Source organism: Perognathus longimembris, chromosome 19 (genome assembly GCF_023159225.1).
Source record: "Perognathus longimembris pacificus isolate PPM17 chromosome 19, ASM2315922v1, whole genome shotgun sequence".
Lineage (NCBI taxonomy): Eukaryota > Metazoa > Chordata > Mammalia > Rodentia > Heteromyidae > Perognathus > Perognathus longimembris.
Genome location: NC_063179.1, coordinates 1,969,622 through 1,991,904, shown reverse-complemented (window position 1 = coordinate 1,991,904; position 22,283 = coordinate 1,969,622).

Here is a 22,283-nt window from a genome sequence, read left to right as displayed (position 1 = left end):
GGGCTCACGGAAAGAAGATGGAAACGAGGAAGACTGCGCCAGTGCACAGAGAGCACAGACGCTTCCGTTTCCAGGGCTGTGGCCCCCGCGGTCCAGCTGTGAGTCCCGGCTAGCCGTAGTCCACCAAGCATCCCATCCACCGGAAGAGCTTTGATTAATGGGATCCAATTCTGCCCTGTTCAGCCGGGTCCTCAAAAGCACTGTCACCTGTCAATACAGTCCTGTCCCCAAGATTCTGCTTATTTATTTCCGTCATGCTTGAGTCCTCATGTTAGTTATGGGGCATCCTGTAAGTAAGTCTGATGATGACGTCCCCTTGTATTTATCTGTGTATTGAAGGATGGATGAATGGGGTGGGTGGGTGGGTAGATGATAGATTTGTTTTCATTCTAGTCCTGATAGGTGTCCCTGCCCTGAAGTAGTGGAGACAGAACTGTAGACTCCAAACATAAGTAGAGAAACATTTGGATATAGCAACGTCTGTGGAAAACACACTATACAAAAAAACGCCCAAAGTGACCTATGAGAGCCCCGGCCTATAGCGCGGCCGCCTCCCTCGCCCCACCACACCGTCTGTTCAGAAGTTCTCACCGCAGAGGTACAATTAGTCAACCGGTGGACTCATCCACTTAACGCACCCTCGATTGGATGAGGTAGGTTAAAAACAGAGGTCCTCAGAGCAAGTGTCACCCAACAGAAGCACCATGTAATACAGACCTTAATCATTGCAAGTTACAAATGGCAGGAGGGGATGTGTATTTTTCTTAACCGCGGTGATTACTCATTCTGAAACTATTTGCAAAACAGTAATAGCCATTTGCATTCCAATGATAAGTTTCTTATGAAGAGCTCGACAGGCTGTGTGTATGTTTATTTACACGCACATAAATTATGGCCACTAATTCCACCCTAATATAAGAGTAAATATATTTTCTATACAGGACGTGCTGATAGCATGCACGTTTTAGATGGTGGGACTCGTGGCCGCTGGGGAATGACACGACAACCTCAATGCACATTCTGCCCAGGGCCAGCCAGGAGTGGACCGACCGCAGGGCGGCCTGGCCCTGTCCGGTGTCTCACCGGGCTGTCCTGGTCTCTGCAAGTACACCCGAGCTGGGGCGGGGTCGGTGTCAGCCTGCAGGTGTGCACTTGGGAGAGTCCCTGCGAGCCTTCCCCACCTGCCAGAAATAGCAGAGCTCTTCCTGCTGACCCTTCGCCGTCCTCCTGGGGCCCTGAGACCCTCAGCCATTCCTCCCTTGGAAGGACCCATGGGTGTCCCTCTTCCGAGGTGCTTATTTACAAATGCCAAACCCGGAAAGCCCCGGAAACGAGGCCAATGCCGGAAACGCTGGCCTCGCGCGTGGCTGTGTGCACCTGTGAAATGGCACCGCCACTCTGGACCCACAGGCGCAGGGCCAAGTCTCGCTAGACACACGTCGCCGGCCCTAGTTCCTCCGCCTCCCGCCGCCTGCTCTCTCCAGGCCTGACAGGTCGCCCCGGCTTGAGCCCGGGCCTCCAGGGGTCACCAGGCAAGGCCGTGCTCCCGGGACGGGGGGTCTATCTGCCGTCCTTGCCAGCCCTGTCCTGGGGGAACGTCCTCGCGCTGTCAAGGCACTTCATTAAGCTCTAACTTCATCACGGGCTGGGTAAGGAGATCCGGGCGCTTGGGGCGGGCGCACGGGCCGGGACCTTCGGCTCCATGATTTATGGGAGTAATATTGCATAGGGAGCCATCGCGGGGACATAACGTATTTATCAAACTCGTCTGCCTGCCTCGCTGCGGAGACTAATGAGCCTGAAGTTGTACGCTCGCCGCGGAACTTGGCTGCCCGTGTCTGCGGATGTCCCGTGGGGACAGTGGCATTGTCCACTCGGAGAAGCGAGCGCGTGATCAGGAGATTCAAGTTGACCAAACCCTTCTCAAGCCTCCCTTCCGGTATCTGCTCAGCTCCGGGTGACAGGACTTGGGAGTGTGGGCACCAGCTACGTGTATGGAAGAGCCCACTGGACTCCACGTCAGTGTGCTCAGTCCCCGCCTGGTGACCAAGCGGCCTGGGCTGGGGGGTGGCACAGTGAGCAGACCGCTTGCCTCCTATGTAAGATGTCCTTGGTTCCATCCTCAGCACCACTTCCTCCCTCCCTTCTTCCATCCCTCCCTCCATCCCTCCATCCTTCCCTCCACCCACCCACCCACCCTACCACCCATCCATCTAGCGAGCTGTATTATGCATATATGTTATATTCATACATTAGGACCACTGCCTGGTTGAAAGGTTCGAGTCCCCCGCTGCATCTCTGAGTCCCTGGACGTCGTGAGGTCTCTGCTGAACGCTGCACACTGCTGTCTCTCTCTCAGCCTGACCTTGAGCAGCCCTGGGAACTCTCCCGCCGACGGCCCCAGCTGTGTGCGGGGATGGTGCCCGGGCAGAGCGATGCCGAGGCTTCTCCTCCCGTTTCAGCCGTCCCGGTTTGGGGGGGCCCCTCATAGGCTGGCTACTCCCTTCTGTAGGTTGAGTATAGTACACCCCTCCCCCTTTGAGGCACCTTGGTTTCTGGAGGTTTCTCCAGCCGCCTCTCAAGGCCACGTGGTCTGGTTCTTGTTTTTCACGAAGAAAAGCATCACATCCTGATATTAGAAAACAAAACAAAACGAGAATGGCGTCATCCTCGAGGCCTGTCCTCGACCTCATTTCCTGCTGGGCGACGGCGTGTTGGGAAGTCTAGAGGGAAGCCGGTTTTGCGCAGGCGTGAGACAGAGTTTCAGTCGCGGATCCAGAGCCCCCGTGGGGGAAATGGCTGAATCGTGGAAGGTGATTCCTACACTTCCTCGGAAGCGAGGGGAGCGGCGGGGACCGAGCCGAGGCCCCGTGGCTGCCGGGCGGAGGCCGAGCCCTCCCCGGGCCTCACCACGTCCTGGCGGGGGCTGTTGGGAGGCGGTGACCCCCAGAAGGGAGCAGGGGCTGCTCGTTCCTCTCCGCTGTCCACCGTGTGCCTGGGCTCTGTCGTTGCATCGGAAACGTAATTTGTATCAGCAGTGCTTTCCTTAATTAAGAGCTCTTTCCGATCTTTCTCTTCGATCCCTGCCATTAACGTATTGACTGGATTTCTTGTGCCGAGAAGGTGCATTTGGCTGAGTGGCCCACCTCCAACTGCCTGTGTCACCATGACAGGGAGAGTTCTAGAAGGCCCAACGCAACAGGGCCTTACACCCAGGCTGTAACATCATCATTCATCTGGGGGCGTTTTCTAGGCAAATGCAATCGGAATCCAAAGAACTGGAGGCCCAACATGCTAGCTTTCAACTGGTCGTCAAAGTCCTCAACGAAGGACAAACCCTAAACATAAATTTAGACTTTACTCACCTGAGCACTGAGCACAATGTAGAAGGAATTTTAGGCTTAAAAGCTCAGGATCACAGAGTTATTTGGTGTTTCTTAATGACTTTGAACTTTGCCAGAATTAAAACCCAAATAAGTCCATTTAAGTAAATATAAAAATTAAAACCTCAAAGCAAAATATATATGATTATCAGATGAAGAAACCTTCCATGGATCTCAGAGAGTGAAAGCCCTTCATTTGAAAAACCAACAAGTATATTTAAAAAATTAAAAGGTAAAACAAACTAAAAAAAATGCAGTGAAATGTGATAGTAGGAAATACCTTAATATGAAAAAGTTCTGATCATCATGAAACCCCCATGTAAAATGGGGACATTAGAGCAAATACTAGGTGTCTAAAAGAGAGAGTGTATAATGGTTAATAACCATAAGACAGTATGACCTCACTAGTAATGAAATAAATCAAACCCAAACTAAACATTCCTCAACCTATCAAATTACGAGACATAACCTTATGGTTTTAATTGTGCAAAGGGCTCTGGAATACAGCCTCCTTGAGAGACTGTTAGTATTAGTAGAAATTTGTTCAACATTTTCTGAAATCAGTTTTGCAAACTACTCCAACATGGTATGTATTAGTGCTCCTTGATCAATATTTCCACTTACTGAAATACACTCAGTGGGATCAATCAGGAAAGGGTTTTCTAGTCAAAGAATTCATTGTGGAATTATTTCTAATACAGAATTTGATTTAAAAAGCATGAATATTAAAAAGTAAAGAAATAGCCTGGTATTCATTGCTCACATCTGTAACCCTAGCTATTGAGGAGATGCAAGGGTTGCATTTCAAAGCAAGACTCTCATCTCCAACTAACCCGCAAAATCTTGAAGGCATAACTCAAGTGGTAAATCCCCAAAACCAACCATGGGCAAAAGAAGCCAGAGAGAGTATGAGGGCCTAAGTTCAAGCCCAGTGCCCAGAATATAACAAAACTACAACAAAATAAAGAAATAATCTACCCGCAGGGTACACTTAAAATAATGGCCATTAAAATACTTCAAAGAAGTTCTGATAACAAGATATGATTAGTGACAATGAGTTGGCTATTACCTAGGAACAGAATTGGAAAGTATTCTCCATTATGAAAACATAATTTTTTTTAAACTCAGAGAGTCATTTTTACTGTCTATCCAGAGCACTAAGTCTCCACTCTCATACCCATTATTTTTTTAACCATTCAAAGATGTTGAAATTCTTCACTGTTTCAATGCTAATATTTGATTTTGCCTGGCCCATTGCTTTGCCCACATTTCTCTGGGGCTATACAAACTTTATCTCTCTGTACTAGAATTGACTAATCTCCCTGAAATATATATTGTGTCAGTGTACTGTTCTCTTTTTCAGCTCCTACTAAAGATCTGATCTTTGAAGATTTCCCTTAAATCCTTACAAGTTCAACAAGACATCACAGGACATCATTTTATGGGAAAGATGTCATTTTTACATCCACTTGTAGAATATGTGTTATGACAAATAAAAACAGCTTTGGGAAACATCTTTTAAAAAGTAATGGTCTGCTGAAATCTCATAAGGTTTTGCAATTATCTTTATAGCTCATTATTTCATTCAGGGACTGGGTGAGTGACAATTTTGATGTCTCTGAATTTTATTTAGTAATAATGGAATTGCATGAACTCTGTTGGTTGAGCAGCAGGAAAACAGATGACCACAGAGCAACTAAACTGAGCAAGCCTGACACAAGAATGGGAACGCAAACAGAACATTCTCAGTGCACGGAAGGCCTTTGAGAAGCTACTTACAGCCTGTGAATACTCAACAAAGCATTAAAATAACATGAAATGCCACAAATGGCATAGTTTTATTTAGAATATATTAACAGATGATTCAAGCAACCATTTAATTTTATGGCATTAATTTATTTACCCAATAACCATAATGCCAATGAAAAAAATCTATCAAATATTTTTCATTTTATAGACAACATCCTTAGTTACATAGGGACCAGTCCTCCTGGCTTTCCCCAGGTCTGAGTTGATGGAGCACTGGAAGTTGCACCTCTGAGCACAGCCGGTGGGCGACGGAGGTCACCTTGACTATTGTGAGACAAGGTTGGAAGGAGAGACTGCCCAGAGGCTCACGTAATGCAGTGAGTGTGACTGTGTGGACCTTCGTTGTCAGAAGGTCTTCAGCCCTGTGGCCCTGGAGTTGAGTGAAATGAAAAGCAGGCCGAGCACGTTTCCTCTCGTGGGGAAGCTAGATCTCAAAGACTGGGGCGCCAGAAGGCCTCCAGACCTCTTGGCATCCACACACAGCGAGACCAGAGGAGGAGAGACGCCTACGTGTGTGCGATCATACGAAGACGTTCATCCAAATGAACTACAGGAAATGAAGAGGTGGTTTGGGTTTTTTTTTTTTTCTGCTGTTTTTGTTTTCACTGCTTTTGTTCTGCTTGTTCGTTAACATGTCTTTGGGAGTGTAAAGGAAGGCACAGACACATACACAAGAGCACACGTGCACACACAGAGAGACCATGCACATACATGCACACACACACACACACACACACACACAGCCCTCTGGACAGAAGACCTGGAAAGTTGAGCAAGACCAGTAGGGAAGATACGAAGGCCTAAGAGGAAACCAGGAAAGGAACTCGAGAAGGAGGAAGCTGATGCCCATCAAATCCCCTGCAGAAAGCTGACCCGAGCATAGCTGGTGGGAAGTGCCTAGGACGGAGCTCCAAAACCACAGCTGGCAGTGTTTAGCGCTCCCTCTGTCCTCGGGGCCACCTGAGGTCCGCCAGTAAGTGGGGGGGGGCAGTCTCCCCTCGACCTCGAGAAGGTGAGCTCGTTTCCCTCATACACCGAATGGTGGCGTCTCTGTCCTCATGACGCATAACCACATGGACATTGGATGAGCATTTCTTGCCGTCCAAGGATGACAAAGATGAAGGAAAGAATGTTTTAATTCTCTTTGTCAAGGGCCTCCTGGCACTTCCGGGCAGGAGCCTTGCTGCACACTGAGCTCCATGTCAGTCACCGTGGCCAGCGTCCCAGGCCGCACCAGGGCCACGCAGCAGAAGATGCCGCGGCAGAGCTCAAGGCGAGCAGGGGCACCGCCCGCCCAGAAGGAGGCAGAAGCGAGGCTGCGGGGCCGGTGCTCGGTGGGGTCAGAGTGGCTGGCCGGGGGCCTGGCCCCAGGGTGCTGGACACAGCTGAATGGACACAGGGGAATCTGGAGTGTGGCTCATGTCCAACATGGGTCCCTCCCGGCCAGAGGTCCTTGCCACGTGTGGCTGGCGCGTCAGAGAGGGGAGTTGGGGGGGGGCCCCGCTATTCATCCTCAGTAGACAGGGAAACTGCAGTCCAGGACCCAACGTCTCCGGAGAATGCTCCAGGGAGCTAAGGAGACAGTGCCCAACTGTGTGACAAGCACCCAAGCCCACGTCATTCGTGTGTGACTATTCTGTTAAAGGTTGCTCTGTAGCTAGGCACTGGTGGCTCGGGCCTGTAATTCTAGCTGTTAAGGAGGCTGAGATCTGAGGACCGCATTTGGAAGCCAGCCCGGGCAGGAAGGCCCATGAAACTCTTACCTCCAATAAACTACCAAAAAGCAGCAAGCGGAACGTGGTTCAAGAGGAAGAGCGCCAGCCGTGAACAAAAGAAGCTCAGGGAGAGTGCCCAGGCCCTGAGGTCAAGCTTTAGAAAGTGTCCCTATCCAACTATAGAGTCTGTGGTTTATGGAGAATAATGTGAATCTCAGCTTGTTGCCAGATTCTGATAAGGGAGGTAACCTTACGTAATACTTCCCCATGCACTTTCCTATACACGTTGCCCACAATTTCAGCGGCCAGAAACTAAAATCTAATAACCTAAATAAATAAAGCAAGGATGTGAAATCCTTGCTTAATGAGTATGGGGCAAGGTTTTGATTCCAAATTGTTGAAACTTTCTACAGTGCTTTGATGATACAATGTTAGTTTAGTATGTAAAAATATCACCCACAAAGGTATATAATTCTCCAGCTTTTATTCAGTGAGCACCCTTCCCTTGAGTGTCAAGTATTCTGGAAACTCTTTGTGTCAGCACATGTGAACAATCCAAAAGCAAATGTGAATCGTAATCAGAGCCAAATAAATCATCGTTTATTCTTTGTTAAGCAAGTACCTTGGAGATATATATATAGTTATTTTGTATATATTCGCAACCTGTCAAATGCTAGGCTTGAACATTTCATATCCCATTTAAGGACGTGATAAATGAGTGGGCTCCACTCTGTCTTCTGACATATAAATGTCCCTGTTCCCTGTAATACTTCAGTGCCATTAATACGCACCTTGGGTGATTTGAATAAATCATTACTTTAATATGATAATAACCATGAAGATTCAATTTTTAGACTGTATCAAAATATTTAAAATATCAAGATGTATGGAAACCTCCACCATGTGCAAGTCTCCCTGGCATGCCCTTTGCAAATAGAGGTGTCCTGTCTCAAGATAAAAGCTTTCAATGGCTGGAAAATCAAATGCTTAAGGCTGCGTGCACTTCAGAGGCTCCTACAAATAAACATTGCAGTAAGCTCACTTCCAGTGGATTAAAAGCACATGGTAAATTGTCCTTAAAACACAAAGGAGTTATTTTTAAAGGATAATATATTCAGTAGAATGCATTTTTAAATCTGACAGCCCCTTCGTAACACTGGAACATGCCTGAGATTTTTGAAGTATTGGAACCGTAACTGGGTTTTCAGACTCAACATGGAAAGCTCCAGGAAACAAAGGGATGGATTGATGATCATGAGATAAAATCAGACTCCTTTCTGAAGTCGGTGCCTCAGGACCTTTCCTGGCAGGCACTCTGCACTGGGTGTTTACATGGAACCATTTTCTCACAGACTAGTAGAGAAAAAAAAAAAAATATATATATATATATATATAGTGGCAACAATTCTCGTCCCACACGTAATAATTTGAAGTCATTTAATAGATTACAGAACGTATTATCCTGTGAGGTAAGGTATTTTTAGAAACATTAATCTGTCAGGGATAAAAACCAGGGATTAAATATTAACCAACACAAAGTACAAAAAAAAACACAACATTATGAGATTAGAAAATGAGACAAAGGAATCTTATTAACAGTGAACGCCAGGCGGGTCCAGTTTTAGGTGAAAGACCTCGACTTGGGGTTCGAAGAAACCCCTTTGGCTGTGTGCATCCCGTTCCGTTCTCACCCTGCCATTCGTCAACCCCGCTGTCAGGGATGAGGACACACCCCAAGCGCGCACCAGGGGCAGCCAGTCACCCCCTCACCGGCGCAGAGCCAAAGACAAAGGCCGGACTTGTTATGAATTTTTAATGGAATTACTGCAAAGCAAATTTCAATTATCACACCCGGCTCTAATGATCACTTAGCATAGTCAAGCTTATTGGTTCACCCTCCCTCTTCCAAGCTTCTTAATTCTAATAATTTGACAGAATATGGAGTGTTTCATATGTCTTTATTAACTATGTATTCTGAGAGATTTATTCTATTCACAGACAAGGATACATTAGTAGATTAGCTCTGTTAAGCAAACATTAAATTTATGTGCAATCCCCCCCACCCCCCTTCCCAGAAAATCTAGAACCATTTCTTTGTCCTCTTCTACGGGAGGTGGCCATCTCTCTTCTGTGACCGAGAGCCATCCCAGGTTGTGGGAAAGAAGCAGAGCAGGAGGAGTTGAACGTGTCCGTGCTGATGAAGTCCTATTTTGAAGAGCCTGGCTCTTCACAGACATACTTCCATTGTGTGTGGGGGTGGGGGTGGGGGGGTGGACGTGGAAGTGCTCAGTCTCACGTGGGGGTGAGTCAGTGTGAACTAGCCTACCACAGAGGGGGCCTGTTGTGAGAAAACCTCTTTTTCCCACCCCAATGTTGCTTCCAAGTCCCTGCATTGGCCCGCTGGTGGCTTGGCTCTTGTTCAGGAAAAGAGGAGATGTGTGGTGATAAGAAAGGAATTTTGAGAGGTAAAGGTTGGTCTTCCGCTGGATCTTTTGTTTTCAAGATGGAATTAAGACATGCCCCAGACTGTTCAAGACATACCAGAGGACGCGGGTGTACTGTGAGGTTATTATGTATGCTTACCTCATACCCTTACATTTTACCCTGTTCAAACCAGCCAGTCCTGAGTGGGTTGTGAACCCGAGCTCCGCCATCCCAGCAGAGGGGCATTAGGCGTACGTAGCGGGTAGCCCGCCTACCACTCGCTGGCCGGATCTCTAGCCGATGGCCGCGTCCTCCCGCAGGAGTCCATTTTGCCTTGCTGAGACAATTCCTCTTTTCCTATGTCTAGGATTGTGACGCCAGCGGTTCTTGCGCAGCGCCTGTGCGACTCCATGAACACAAAGCACACGCCCGTCTTGATGCTGTGGGGGCCTCAGGCCTCAGCCTTCGCGCAGCAGAAGATCGAGCCAGGCACACGCGTCCACCCCAACGGGTGTCCACGCCAAAGCTCACGCCCAGGGCTTCTAACGCGTATTCCTTAGCACAATCCAAACCGGGTTCTTCTCCCATCCGGGCAAGGGAGTCTGCATCGGGGTGCAAGCGGCTCCGCATTGGGGCGTATCCTCCTGTAGCCCGTCAGGTTCGGAGGGACACCGTGGGGGGCCCCGTGAAGGGCTCCGGAGGGACACCACACCCAGGCTGCCCCAGGTCCTTTGCCCCACGCCTCGTGCAAATAAAGGTACATTTCGTCTCACTCTGTCTTCTCGTTTATTTAACTTTATTGTCAAGGTGCCGTCTGTAAGGCAGTGAGTACGTCTGTGACCCTTTCCGCAAACAGAGAACTTCCCCGAGTCTAACGGCTCTCTCCTTTAAAAAGACCAGGGCTTTCACGCATCGTAAACCGCTTCTCTAGCACGCGAAGGTGAAGGAACCGAGTTCGAGAAGGCGGCTCCCTCTGTGGGTTGAGGGCATCTCTGCCTTGATCTCTTCGCTGTAGATTCTGGGGGGGGAGGAACAGACAGATTTGTGCTTTCCAGCAGCAGAAGGGTTTCCTGCTCAAAATCGTGGCCTGTGGATGCCAAAGCAACGCACGGAAGAATAACGAAAATAAAAAAAGCCTCTGGTCTCCATGCTCAGTCTGGACAGAAAACTGTGAGACACTCTCTTCAAGTCATCAGCGGAAAAGCCAGGCTGAGATGGGACTCGAGCCTGGCAAGTATGTGACTTTGAGTTCAGACCATAATACCAAATAGAAAAAAAAAATAAGACAGCACAATGAAACTCACTAAAGTTTTTAAAGGGGAGGAATAGTAGAAAGAGGGGCAGAGAGGGTGTGATTCCGGGGTCAGTGTGACCGACGTACATTGTACTAATATATGAAAATTTCACAATGGCATCCCTATGTAGTCATAACTTATGCTAATAAAAATGGCATAAAAAGGAAAAACAGGCCGGCGGAAGTAATGAAATCTACTGTTCCAAGAACTAAATCTCAGAAGTGACGCGGGAGCAGCAGCAGGGGCCGAGGGACGGCAGACCCCGGGGTCTGGGCCGTGAGCGCGCGCTTTGGTCTGCGCGTGCACAGAAAGAAAAGGAAGACACGTCACGTGGGGCCACGAACTTAGGATTCTCACTCTGAAACCACGAGGGCCTCACGCGGCAAAGAACACCAACCTGCGGAGACACAGACTGTGAAAGAGCTCAGACGAGCTACTACTTCGCGTGAATACGGAATCAAAGTCACTTGAAAGTTAGGACGCTCGCCTAGAAGTCGCTGATGAAGCGGAGGTCAAAGGCAAGGATGTGGGGGTGGCAGGCCTGGTGTCACAGGCCTGGGATTCCTCAGGAAGTAGAGGCAGGAAGATGGCAAGTTCAAGGCCGGCTTGGGCTACACAGTGGGACCCTGACTGGAAACAAAACAAAAAAGAGTGGAAGGAAAAGAACTGAGTACATGTGTGAGCACAGTAGACGGATAAGACAAAACTCAATTTTTAATAGCCCTACTGGGAGTGTGATAATCATTTATATCGATAAGTTGTACATATAACATGATCACCAAGTTTTCAGTAAATCCATACGCAAATACTGTTCAAAAACCTGAACAAAAAGGAAACTATAAGTCTGTCTATACCATTTATTTTATAATTGCATGCCATAGATAACATAACAGCATATTTACAAAGCTCTAGATTAGCAAATGAATAGGAGGCAGTCAAATTCATTCATATAATGGTGGTGCAGTGAAGGAATCGTAGGAGGCTAGGAAATGGGCTTTCCACGTGCCAGTGGATTGTTAGAGCTCAGGTAGACTCGCTCATGCTCTGCCAGACGATTCTATTATTTATATCAGCATAGATTTGCTCTGTGTGATCCTAACTTTATATAAATGGAAGAGTCCAGCATGCACTGTGTTGGGTTTTTTTTTTTTCTTTTTTTGGTCCGTCATGGCGCTTGAACTCTGAGCCTGGGCGCCGTCCCTGAGCTCTTCAGCTCAAGGCTAGTGCGCTATCACTTGTGCCGCAGCACCACTTCTGTTTTTCTGGTGATCAGTTGGAGATAATGAGTCCCACAGACGTTCCTGCCTGGGCTGGCTTTGAACCGCCATCCTCAGATCTCGGCCGGCTGAGTAGCTGGGATCTGAGGCACAGTGATCCAGCAGAATGCACGCTTCAACATCGAGTCTGTGAGACACAGCAGGCGAGGGGTGCTTGAGAGACTCGGGCGGCCGGAGTGATGTTCACCGCACGCTACACCGCCGCACCTCGCTCCTGATACCACTGACACGTGTCCAGCACATGACTGCTTTATAGAAAACCTAACCGACGCTCCTGACCTCTTCGGTGAGTGCGTTTCACGCCGAGCGTGCCCAGGGCTGGTCCAGACGCTCCCAGCTCAGGAACGTGCCCCGTGACACCACCCCACTCCCGCGAGAAACGGGCCTTCCCAGGAGTCTCAGGTTTTCACTTTGTCACTTCGGTTAGGCCCGTGGACCTTGGCCAGGTTTGGGGAGGGGGCACCCCTTGTTTGAGGAGGCCTATTTCCACCGGGTTAAGGAAAGGGGAGCACGGACAGGAAGGCCCAGGGACTTAAACGCAGTGGTCCCTAACCGGCAGGGCTCGGCCACAGCAGCCGAGCTGAAAAACGTGCGGGAAGAAATCTCAGTTTTAGAGTTTTGATATCTTTTATCGTCTATGATCAAGACCATATGCAATAAATCCACGAGCAGTCTGTCTGTGTGTTGTAAACGTTTTCTCCCACTCTGCCTCAGGTTGTGTCATTTTCTCAAAGATGACTTTTTGTGCACATATGAAGGATATATTTTACATATCATTATATATATATATACATTTTGGATAAAGTACATACTTAGGGCAAGAATGTGTATTTACTTAAAACTTCCTGCCTTCAGGTTTTTTCTAACCTGATGAAATCCAATTTATCAATGGGCTTTTTAATGGTTAGTTCTTTTGCTCCCTAGTAAATATTTGCTGACCCCAAGGTCATGAGAATGTTTTTCTATTTGTTTTTTCTAAAAGCTTTGTTACTTTCAGATTTTGTGTTTGGAGGCATGCCCCATGTAGGGCTGTCTCTTGTGGGTGCCGTTGGGTAATTATCCTTCTCATTCGCAGTGCCTTGGCTTGCCTGTCTTCCAACAGAGACGGTAGGTTTAGGTAATACACTGTGTCTGTGTCGGCCATGTATTTCTTTAAAGTTGTGTGTGTGTGTGTGGCAAGAATTGACGTCACGCACGCGAGTGCACGATATTGCAGCTTCTCTATCATTTGCCTTTTCTTCGTTGAAATTCAGCAACACGGTTCTCAAAAGCCGGTTTCCCACTCGTGTTTATATGGAGTTTGAATTCTTGCATCTCATGGACTTAGGATTTTATTCTTAGAACAATACGTGCTGACTATTCATGAGATTAAATCTCTCAATCCCTTTAAATGTTAACGGCTGATGTGCAGGTCCCGAGTCTCAACTCAGGGCCTGAGTGTTGTCCCTGAGTTTTTCTGTTTTGCTAAAGGCTGGTGCTCTACCACTTGAGTCACAGCTCTGCTTCTGGCGTTTGGGGTGATTCATCGGAGATAAGAATCTCCCAGTCTTTCCTTCCCGGACTGGCTTTGAACTGTGATCCTTCGAGCTCAGCCTCCTGAGTAGTTAGGATGACAGGTGCGAGCCACCGCCCGACCTCTGACCGAGGGCTTTCCTTCTCAGGAGGCCCTGTGTGTCACCGCTTTCAGATCTTTGGCCCGAAGACCTTCTTGAGCCACGGCTGTGGTGTAGATACTCCCGGGACATGAGCTCCGGCTACCGCACACCTAAGAACATGTGGTCTTCCCCACCGCCTTCGAACAATACTCCGGGGATAGAATTTTGACTTTGTAGAGATGTGGTTCCTTTTCCTTTCCACACTTTAAAGATAAGGTACATAGGAACCCGCAGGGAGCCCCAAAGCCAATCCAGTTCCCATGCGATTCCGCTAACCTATAGCATCCACGAGATTAAGCGTGACAGAAATGGCAAGAGTAGCCAACACTGGGTTAGGGTGAAGATATAGGTTTGTTGACATCGCGTGGTAAGAATCCACGAAGTGTATGAAACCTATGGGTTACCTTAGAAAGTCACTGCACACTTACCTTAATGTAAAATAATAAATGCCTAACACGCATCGCTCCCTCTTTAGAGATAAGATCGTTTTACTATTGAAAAAATATTGAAAGGAAATGCCTCAAGAGACCATAAGCTGGATGCTAAACTATATCAACTTTCTAAAACCCCGAAGCCGCAGCGCTAGCGCGTGGCTAAAGCACAAGGTAGGCGGGAAATCTGTCGCCGGGCCCTTCTCGAGCCACACGTGGGTCCCTGTGAGTGGAGGGGGCCAGGGTCACGGCTCCCCCCCCCCCCCCCGTTCTGCCCTTGTCCCACGAGGCAGCGCGGCCCGCCTCCTCCCGCTGAGAGTCCCGCACCACACCGGGGCCCAGCGCCAAGGCCGGCAGGGCGTGGGGCACGTTGGTGTCTCATCGATACGCAAGGTGAGTCCTGTGCTTCCCAGCAGAGAGCTAAGCGGTGGGTGCTGGCCAGGCCGCGGGGCTGCTCTCCCCACCCCCCCCCCCCCGTGACGGCTCCGAGGGCAGCGTGACCACAGCCCTCTCCTCCAGGGGTCGCTGGGCGTCGCCCGTCTGTCTTCAAGAGCGATATTCTGGGGCGGCTTTCCGATCCCCCATCGGGAGATTCACTTGCCGGTAAGAAAACTAAGGAGGAAAAACACACAGCACACACACGCCCCGGCGTGTTGGAAAGGGCTTGGGAGTTCTTTAGCGTTGGTAGCGCGTGGGTCGGGGGGCAGGGGCGCTCCAGTGGGGGGGTCTGCGGGTCGTGGGGCAGGGGCGCTCCAGTGGGGGGGGGTCTGAGGGTCGGGGGGCAGGGGCACTCCAGTGGGGGGGTCTGCGGGTCGGGGGGTAGGAGTGCTCCAGTGTGGGGGTCTGCGGGTCGGGGGGCAGGGGCGCTCCAGTGGGGGGGTCTGTGGGTCGGGGGGCAGGGGCGCTCCAGTGGGGGGGTCTGCAGGTCGGGGGGCAGGGGCGCTCCAGTGGGGGGGTCTGTGAGTCGGGGGGTAGGAGTGCTCCAGTGTGGGGGTCTGCGGGTCGGGGGGCAGGGGCGCTCCAGTGGGGGGGTCTGCAGGTCGGGGGGCAGGGGCGCTCCAGTGGGGGGGTCTGCAGGTCGGGGGGCAGGGGCGCTCCAGTGGGGGGGTCTGCAGGTCGGGGGGCAGGGGCGCTCCAGTGGGGGGGTCTGTGGGTAGGGGGGTAGGAGTGCTCCAGTGGGGGGGTCTGCGGGTCGGGGGGCAGGGGCGCTCCAGTGGGGGGGTCTGTGGGTAGGGGGGTAGGAGTGCTCTAGTGTGGGGGTCTGCGGGTCGGGGGGCAGGGGCGCTCCAGTGTGGGGGTCTGCGGGTCGGGGGGCAGGGGCGCTCCAGTGGGGGGGTCTGCGGGTCGGGGGGCAGGGGCGCTCCAGTGGGGGGGTCTGCGGGTCGGGGGGCAGGGGCGCTCCAGTGGGGGGATCTGCAACGCGGCCTCCTCGTCTCCCCCACGCTCTCGGCAAATCCCGGGCTGCTAATCTGCTCATCGTCTCTCTGGTTTTCACGCTGGGCTCTCTTCGGAGCCCCTTCTCCCGGCGCCAGCCTGCGACCGTGTGATAAGACACAAGAAGTTTAGTCACCGGGGCTGAAGCAAAGGCGCTCAGGGAGGGATTACGATATCCGCAGCCCTTACACCCACCGCGGCCGGGCGACGACGGAAGCCAGTGCTGCTGGACGCGGGGGCCGCTCCCGGGGCCCTGAGATTCCCTGCCTGTTTCATTTTCACTCTCACTTCATCCGAAGACAGCGGTGCAAGATGAGCCCGGCCGTGGGCACTGCCACCATCGCCCTCCTAAAGCGCGGCCTGTGGCTCTCGCGAGGGGTCTGGGAGGACGTGGCCCGCCTTAGCCCAGCGCCCACCCCCTCCCGTCCAGCGGGGCCGGGCCACGCCGCACGCCCAGCGAGGGCCACGGGAGCTGAGGCTCGGGGAGGACGGACCCCGCCGCGGCCTCCCCTGCGGAGACGCGCCAGCCGGGCGCCTTCCAGAACAATCCAAGCTCTGGCTGAGGACCCCCAGCAAGAGCCGCTCCTGCTGACCGGGGGCTTCGGCGCCGCTCGGAAACACCGGGGAGGGAGCCCAAGGCGGACCCGGCCAGTGGAAGCCTCGTCTCAGTGTGACAGGGACGCATTCGGCCACGGGGCAGAATCCGAGACCAGGCCCGAGGCAAGGAGGGCATTGTTAACATTGTAGCCTGCTTCTAGGTCAGGAGGCAGCAGCAGTGTGTGTGCGTGTGTGTGTGTGCGTGTGTTAGAGTTAGACAGACAGATCTGGTCTCATAATTATACTTTCTACATCTTGAAGTTCTCCAAATTGCACCCTGACTAATGTATCCCTAACACAACTAGTAACAATTCTAAGGTATCGATTCCAGCGGGGAAAGTTTCCTGTTTCTCCAACCCTTGGCAGCACGCGGTTCTTCCTCAAGGCAAACGCTCCAATGTCAAAGCCAGACATCAGCTTTCCAAAGCCAGCGAGCGGCGGCCGTGTCTCAGCCTTCTCCCAGTTCATGGGAGATTCGGTTGAGCTGAATCTGAACGGGTGTGTCATGTTGGTTTTTCCTCATTTGTTTGTCTCTCTCCAAGGGAAACTGAGCACAGGAAGCATAACCAAGTCGTAGAAGTTTGACGCAGTTGAGCGTGTTTCTTAGCAACACCCACCAGCTGATAACGCAGAGAATCCGCCCCGACGGGGGGCATAGGTTGGAGATCACTGCGGTGTGTGTTGTCTGGATTGTTTTTATGCAAATGAAAAAATGATGTCTCCAAAATTGTAAGGCAGCACAGCGAGGATTCAAGGTCAAGGTCGAGATGGCAGAAGTGGCTCCCAGGTAGATTCCCAGGTAGCTTGCTAGTACGGGACCGCCAAGCCGCCACAACCATCTACGTTTCAACGTGGAAGCTTTGCTCCCACACGATGTACATTTAAAACCACAGATTCGGAGCCCGAATTTGAATGCCTAGCCTCTGACGGCAGCGATGGACATTTTTTTAATCTCTGTGTTTTAGTGTCAGGAAAAAGAAACATCTTCCTGCTTCTGGAGGAGCGGGGAGTCGAGTCTCGGCGGAGTGAGATACGGATCAGCGTCTGGTGGGCGGTGATTTCCCGTCTTCGCTGGCTTCCGCCGCGGCCTGCCGTCGGCCCACGCGGCCCTGCGATTTGCGCTCCTCCTGCGTCGCCTGAAATTAGGACAGCGACACCTCCCGGGGCCCCACCGCGACGGCCGTGTCCCCCGACAGAGGAGCTCGTGGCCACCTCCCTGCTTCACTTGACCCTCCAGAACTATTCCACTCCATCCCTAAACAAGGCTCAGTTCCCAGTGATCAGGCGGACCTGGGGGTGGGGGAGGGTGAGACCGTCGGCAGCTCACCCGGAACATCCTCATTCGCAGACAGTCTATACAGTTTTACACCGTAAGCATCTAGACTGTTGGACTTTAAAGGATGGGTCTATTCTTTCACAAATTAAATAGTAAACTATAAAATTACCAGTACTCAACCATTTTGAAATTCAACAAGGCCATTTCCTGCTGTTTTGACATAAACAGTATTTATTATATATATATGACGAGTCTGGGTTTGCTTTTAAATGCCTAGAATTTGTGGCACAGACTATGCATATAAGGAGACAAATAAAGCATGGCTCATGGGCGAGACTCTGATCAGTACTTTTGGTTTCATGAAAGGAACAGCCGGAGAATGGCAACCTAAAGAAACACATTTTATGTTCAGAAACAGGCTGTGATACAGAAATATTTTGTAATTCCCAACTCCAACATGGGTTCGAAGTCTGACTGGAATACACTGATTCCACTAATATAAGGTATTAATTTGTATGCATGTGGGGGTCAGTCAGTTACTTCTTTTGGAAGCTCCAGAAGGGGTCACATAGGTATTTTATTTATAATCGTTACAGCCGAAAGTTTCTAAGGACACACACGTGACAGATAATATTAGAGCCAGCATAACAACCCACCTTATCACCACTCTTGGGCAGAAAAAGATGATGACTGGCCTACTTGAAATTGCAATGCACAAATACGCATATGTTAAATATAAAATATTTCTATCCTTACATAAATTATAAGTAGGCTGTAATTTCATAAAATACACAACTATTTCTAAGCATTTGACCTTGATGATTTTGACGTAACGTATGCACTTTTAACTCGTTCCACATTTTGTAAATCCGAGGCTGTCTTAACGCACAGGGATTTTCAATAGCCGAAAGACGCCGCTGAAAGAATGTAGAGAAAGACAGGGCTTCGAAATCTTGTTGGTTACAATCCTATTTTATCCCTTAAAGTGCCGTAAGACAATGCCAAAGCCTTGGAAACTTCTAAAACACAAGAGGCGCATTTCTTTCCACAGTGCTAAAGGCTGGGCCGGTGTCTGGGGTTCTCACAGGACACCCTGTCTTAGCGTCTTCACCTAGTGGGGAAGGTGTAACTGCGGGTCTCTTTTATAAAGGCACTGATGCCATTCAACACAGCTTGACACCCTGCAAACAAATCACCTCCCCATAGGAGCACGGACATGCATTTCAGGGTAGCAAGGGTCTCTTACAAACCCCATGCACGAGGAGAGAGGAGCAACGGAGACATGGGTGTGTAGGTGCGATGTCCTCTTAGGCTGCAGGGTGCAGCCCTGCTAAGGCGCCGAACACAGCAATCACTGTGATCTCTCAGAGAGAGATCTCCTGGAGTGCCGTTATCACGGACCAGTGATCGAATTTCAAAGATCACTCTTGCACCGGTGAAGAACCGTGGCCAATGATCTCATTTCTTCTCTTTGCCTTCTGCCCTTTGAATTGGATTCGCAGGGTACAAATGCAAATAAAATACTAACAAACCCAGTGCTGTCCGCCACCAGCTCGAAAGCAGCCCCAAGCATGTACCCACCCAGCCAGGTACTGGGGTCCAATTGTTTGCCCAGTCCACGCATTTCCATAATTGTCCCTCGGTGCCCGGCCTCCTGCTTTGCTTTCCATCGCCGTTTTATAAGCGTGCGCCTAAGCCCCATCAGTATTCGCGCTAGCGCCCTAAAATGAAACTATAAATTTCAATTTGGAGCAAATAAGCCCTCATTTGGGTTCATAAGTTTTAAATAACACATTACCATTGGCTACACCAAGTTTGCATTTCTAATGCTATTTTATGCATTTGACAATGATGTTCCGCTCCACGCAGGAGAGGAGGGAGAGGCGCATGTGAAATGTGAGGCTGCTGGAAATGGAGGCATTTATTAGAGCTGTCAGTCAGCGCCGGGGGGAGGCTGGGATGATTTCTGAGGACGTCGGAGACATTCGTCCGTGCTGCATTGTCTGCAGCTCTGGAAGTTTCCGGATGCCGTGTCTGAACCGCCTCAAAATTTTGTCTCCGTATTGTAAGCACCCGGGAAACAAAGAGGAGGCTGGGTGAAGGGTGGACGGTGAGGCTTCCCGTCCCGCTCACGGGGGCCGGGGGGGGGGGCGGGGGGGGGCGGGGGCCCAGGCCCGACGGGCAGGCACCTGTGCAGATGGGCAGCCCTCCCTCCCTCCCCCCCCCCGACTCCTGAGGCCGCCTCACGCGTGGCCTTGTGCCCTCCCCATCCGTGTGGGGAGCAGCTGGCCCCGCCCCTCCCTCCACGGACGTGCCGAAGGCGGGCTGTTCCCTAACAAACTGTGAAGTCCCGATAGCTGGGTTGGAACGGCCGGTGAGGCCCAGGAAGGAGCCGTCAAACGCGAGTCATGGCCAATACGACGGCAGCATCGTGTTTTCCTCTTTCCCGAGAGTCGCCCTGAATAGTCCGAAGCGAGTGGCATCTTAGGTCTGTGTGCCTCTGTGGTGTTCGGCCCCGTGGGTCCCCTGGGAAGGTGACCGTTGGGTGTGACACGCGCTCCCCTGCAGCGAAGTTCGTGACAGTCGGCCACAGTTGACAGGGTGGGATCTTGTTGTGGTACAGCCCAACCACGCGCGGAGCCACGGGCCTGAGAGCTCGCCTGCGGTGCGCACCCCGCCGACTCGAGCGGGACAGCTGCCCCCCTCCGCCACCAACCGGACGACGGTCTCCAGGGGAAACGCCTCCTGGACGCTCCCAGGAGAACAGTCGTCAGGCACCTGCGTGCCCGCGGTCTGGGCCCGCCGACGCCGCACCTGGGGGGATCACTGCCCGGAAGCTTCTCGCAGACGCAGCGGATGCCCCGACAGCCGGGAGCCGCCCTAGCGCGGGGATGCGATTGCTCTTAGGGGTCACGTCCTCCAGTCCCTGCAGATGCGAACACGGGAGAGAGGAAGGAGAAGCGTGGCCCCCGCCACCCAGCTGCCCCTGCTTCCTGCCCTGGGGGCCCCTCCCACCCCTCCCTCCTCCCTTGGCTTCCTGGCGTTTTCCAGGAAGGGTCCGCTGGTGTATCCGGGCCCTCTGTGGGCATCTCCAGGCCTGTGCTCCGAGGTGACGCCGCCCTCCCGGGTGACTCCGGACGCGGCTGTCCCGCGAGGCTTCCTGTCTAGCGTCTGTGCCAGCCCTCCCGACGACAGTTCTGTGAACTGAAATTCCTCCCCTGTGACCCTGCCGCGCGTGACCCCGGGCGGCCGCCGGAGGCCCGTTCTTCCCGGGACCGCCGGGCCGTCAGGCCGGCGGCTGCCTCCCGAGTGAGCGCACAGCAGCGGGAACCACGGAAAACAGGTCACCGGGCCCGCGCCCGAGGCGATGGGACTCCCGCTTCCTGTGCGGCTCAGTGTGCCCGGATCGGAGCCGGCGCAGTGTTCCAAGTCATCCCGGCTCACCGAGAGGCAGACGCGCCGCCGTCAGGAGCTCCCAGAGCCCGAGAGCCGAGTCTTCTCCCACGCAAGCGGCTGCGGACACGAGGCCGTGGTTGTCGGGTTGCCTCCGCGCTTGTTCAGCATGGCTTGACTGTCACCCCGGTCTTTTCAACTCTCTCCAGCTTGGCATTTTGTCTCCGCTTCAAGCAGGTGTTTTGTGGCGTCCGGGAACACAGCGCCGTGCTGGAGGCTTTCAAGTGTGCTGGTTGTGCAAATGAGTGTTCCTACAAACTTTCCTCAGGCTATGTACTGACTACCCAACATGCCCCCAGCTACTGTAATCTAGCTCAGGGACATGAGGGCACATGAAAGCCTTCTCCTCCCCTCCCTCACCCGTTTTAATTGATATGTTCTGCCCAGCGTAGACTTCCTCCGTGCTTGATTATGCAGAGAGCCGAATCTGCTGGGGCTGGATGAAATGTGTGCAGAACCGGGGGGGGAGGGAGGCCTCGGATAATCTAACGAGAGGGGTGTGCGCTCGCTCGTGGGCACCTTTGATTTGCAAGGGTGAATGATGGGAAAACAATCATCTTCAATTTGAAAATAAAGAGGAATGATGAGGATCTGAGGATGTGACGAGCATAGCAACAGCGTGCGTGTGTAGTGTGTGTGTGTGTGTGTGTGTAAGGGAGAGAAAGAACAGCATAGAATTTGCCTGTTGTTATGTCAAGTCTGGCTGCAGACAGTTGTGTTTTGAACCACTTGCTCTTTTTCCCTAGCAAGGTTGCTGTGGAATTAATGATGATGATGATGATGTGTGTGTGTGTGTGTGTGTGTGTGTGTGTACATTTGTATGGCAGGGACTGATAGCAGTCCTGCACAGGGAGCAGCGTTTGGGTTGGGTGGCTGTGTTGCTCGGCATTCACGAGTGTTCAGTGAGTTTAGTATGCCAATAACCATCTGAAAAGAAAGACTAGCACCAACATGTTCACTTTCTGGTATTTGGCCCTGCCCACTTCAGCAGTGTTGTTGGCTGAAAGTCCTAATCCTAACAGAAAATGCGAGGGACGAGGAGACAAACCAGGAAGAAAATGAGCAGGCCCGGGGCCTGCAGGTGGAGGTACAGGCCTCCCCTCCTGACAGGGCCCCCCCAAGCTTCTGACACTGGGGTGTCCTGGCCATCATTGGAGTCAGAGGCTCTGAACCCTACGCCATCACTAGGGACACACAGCCCTGAGTCCCAGCTCCCTGTATTTACACTGAAAGATCAATCAAATTCAACAGCCCAGAGGTCTGAATACCAGAGATCTGAGTGACCGATCTTCAACCCAAAAAGGAGGAGAGAATTTTTATTTTAAGAGATGGTATTGTAGGATACGTTTCGGTGAGCCCTTTCAGACAATTTGGGCTAAAAACCCAGGGGCAAACCCTGGGAAACTCTGTGGGTTTGCAACCCGGCGCTCTCCCAAGGATACGGGAATGAGGAGGGTCAGCGGAGCCTCGGGGTGGGCCAAGGGTCCATGGGTGTGTGGGGGGGTGGGGGGACTTGATGTGTCGCTGTTGGGCA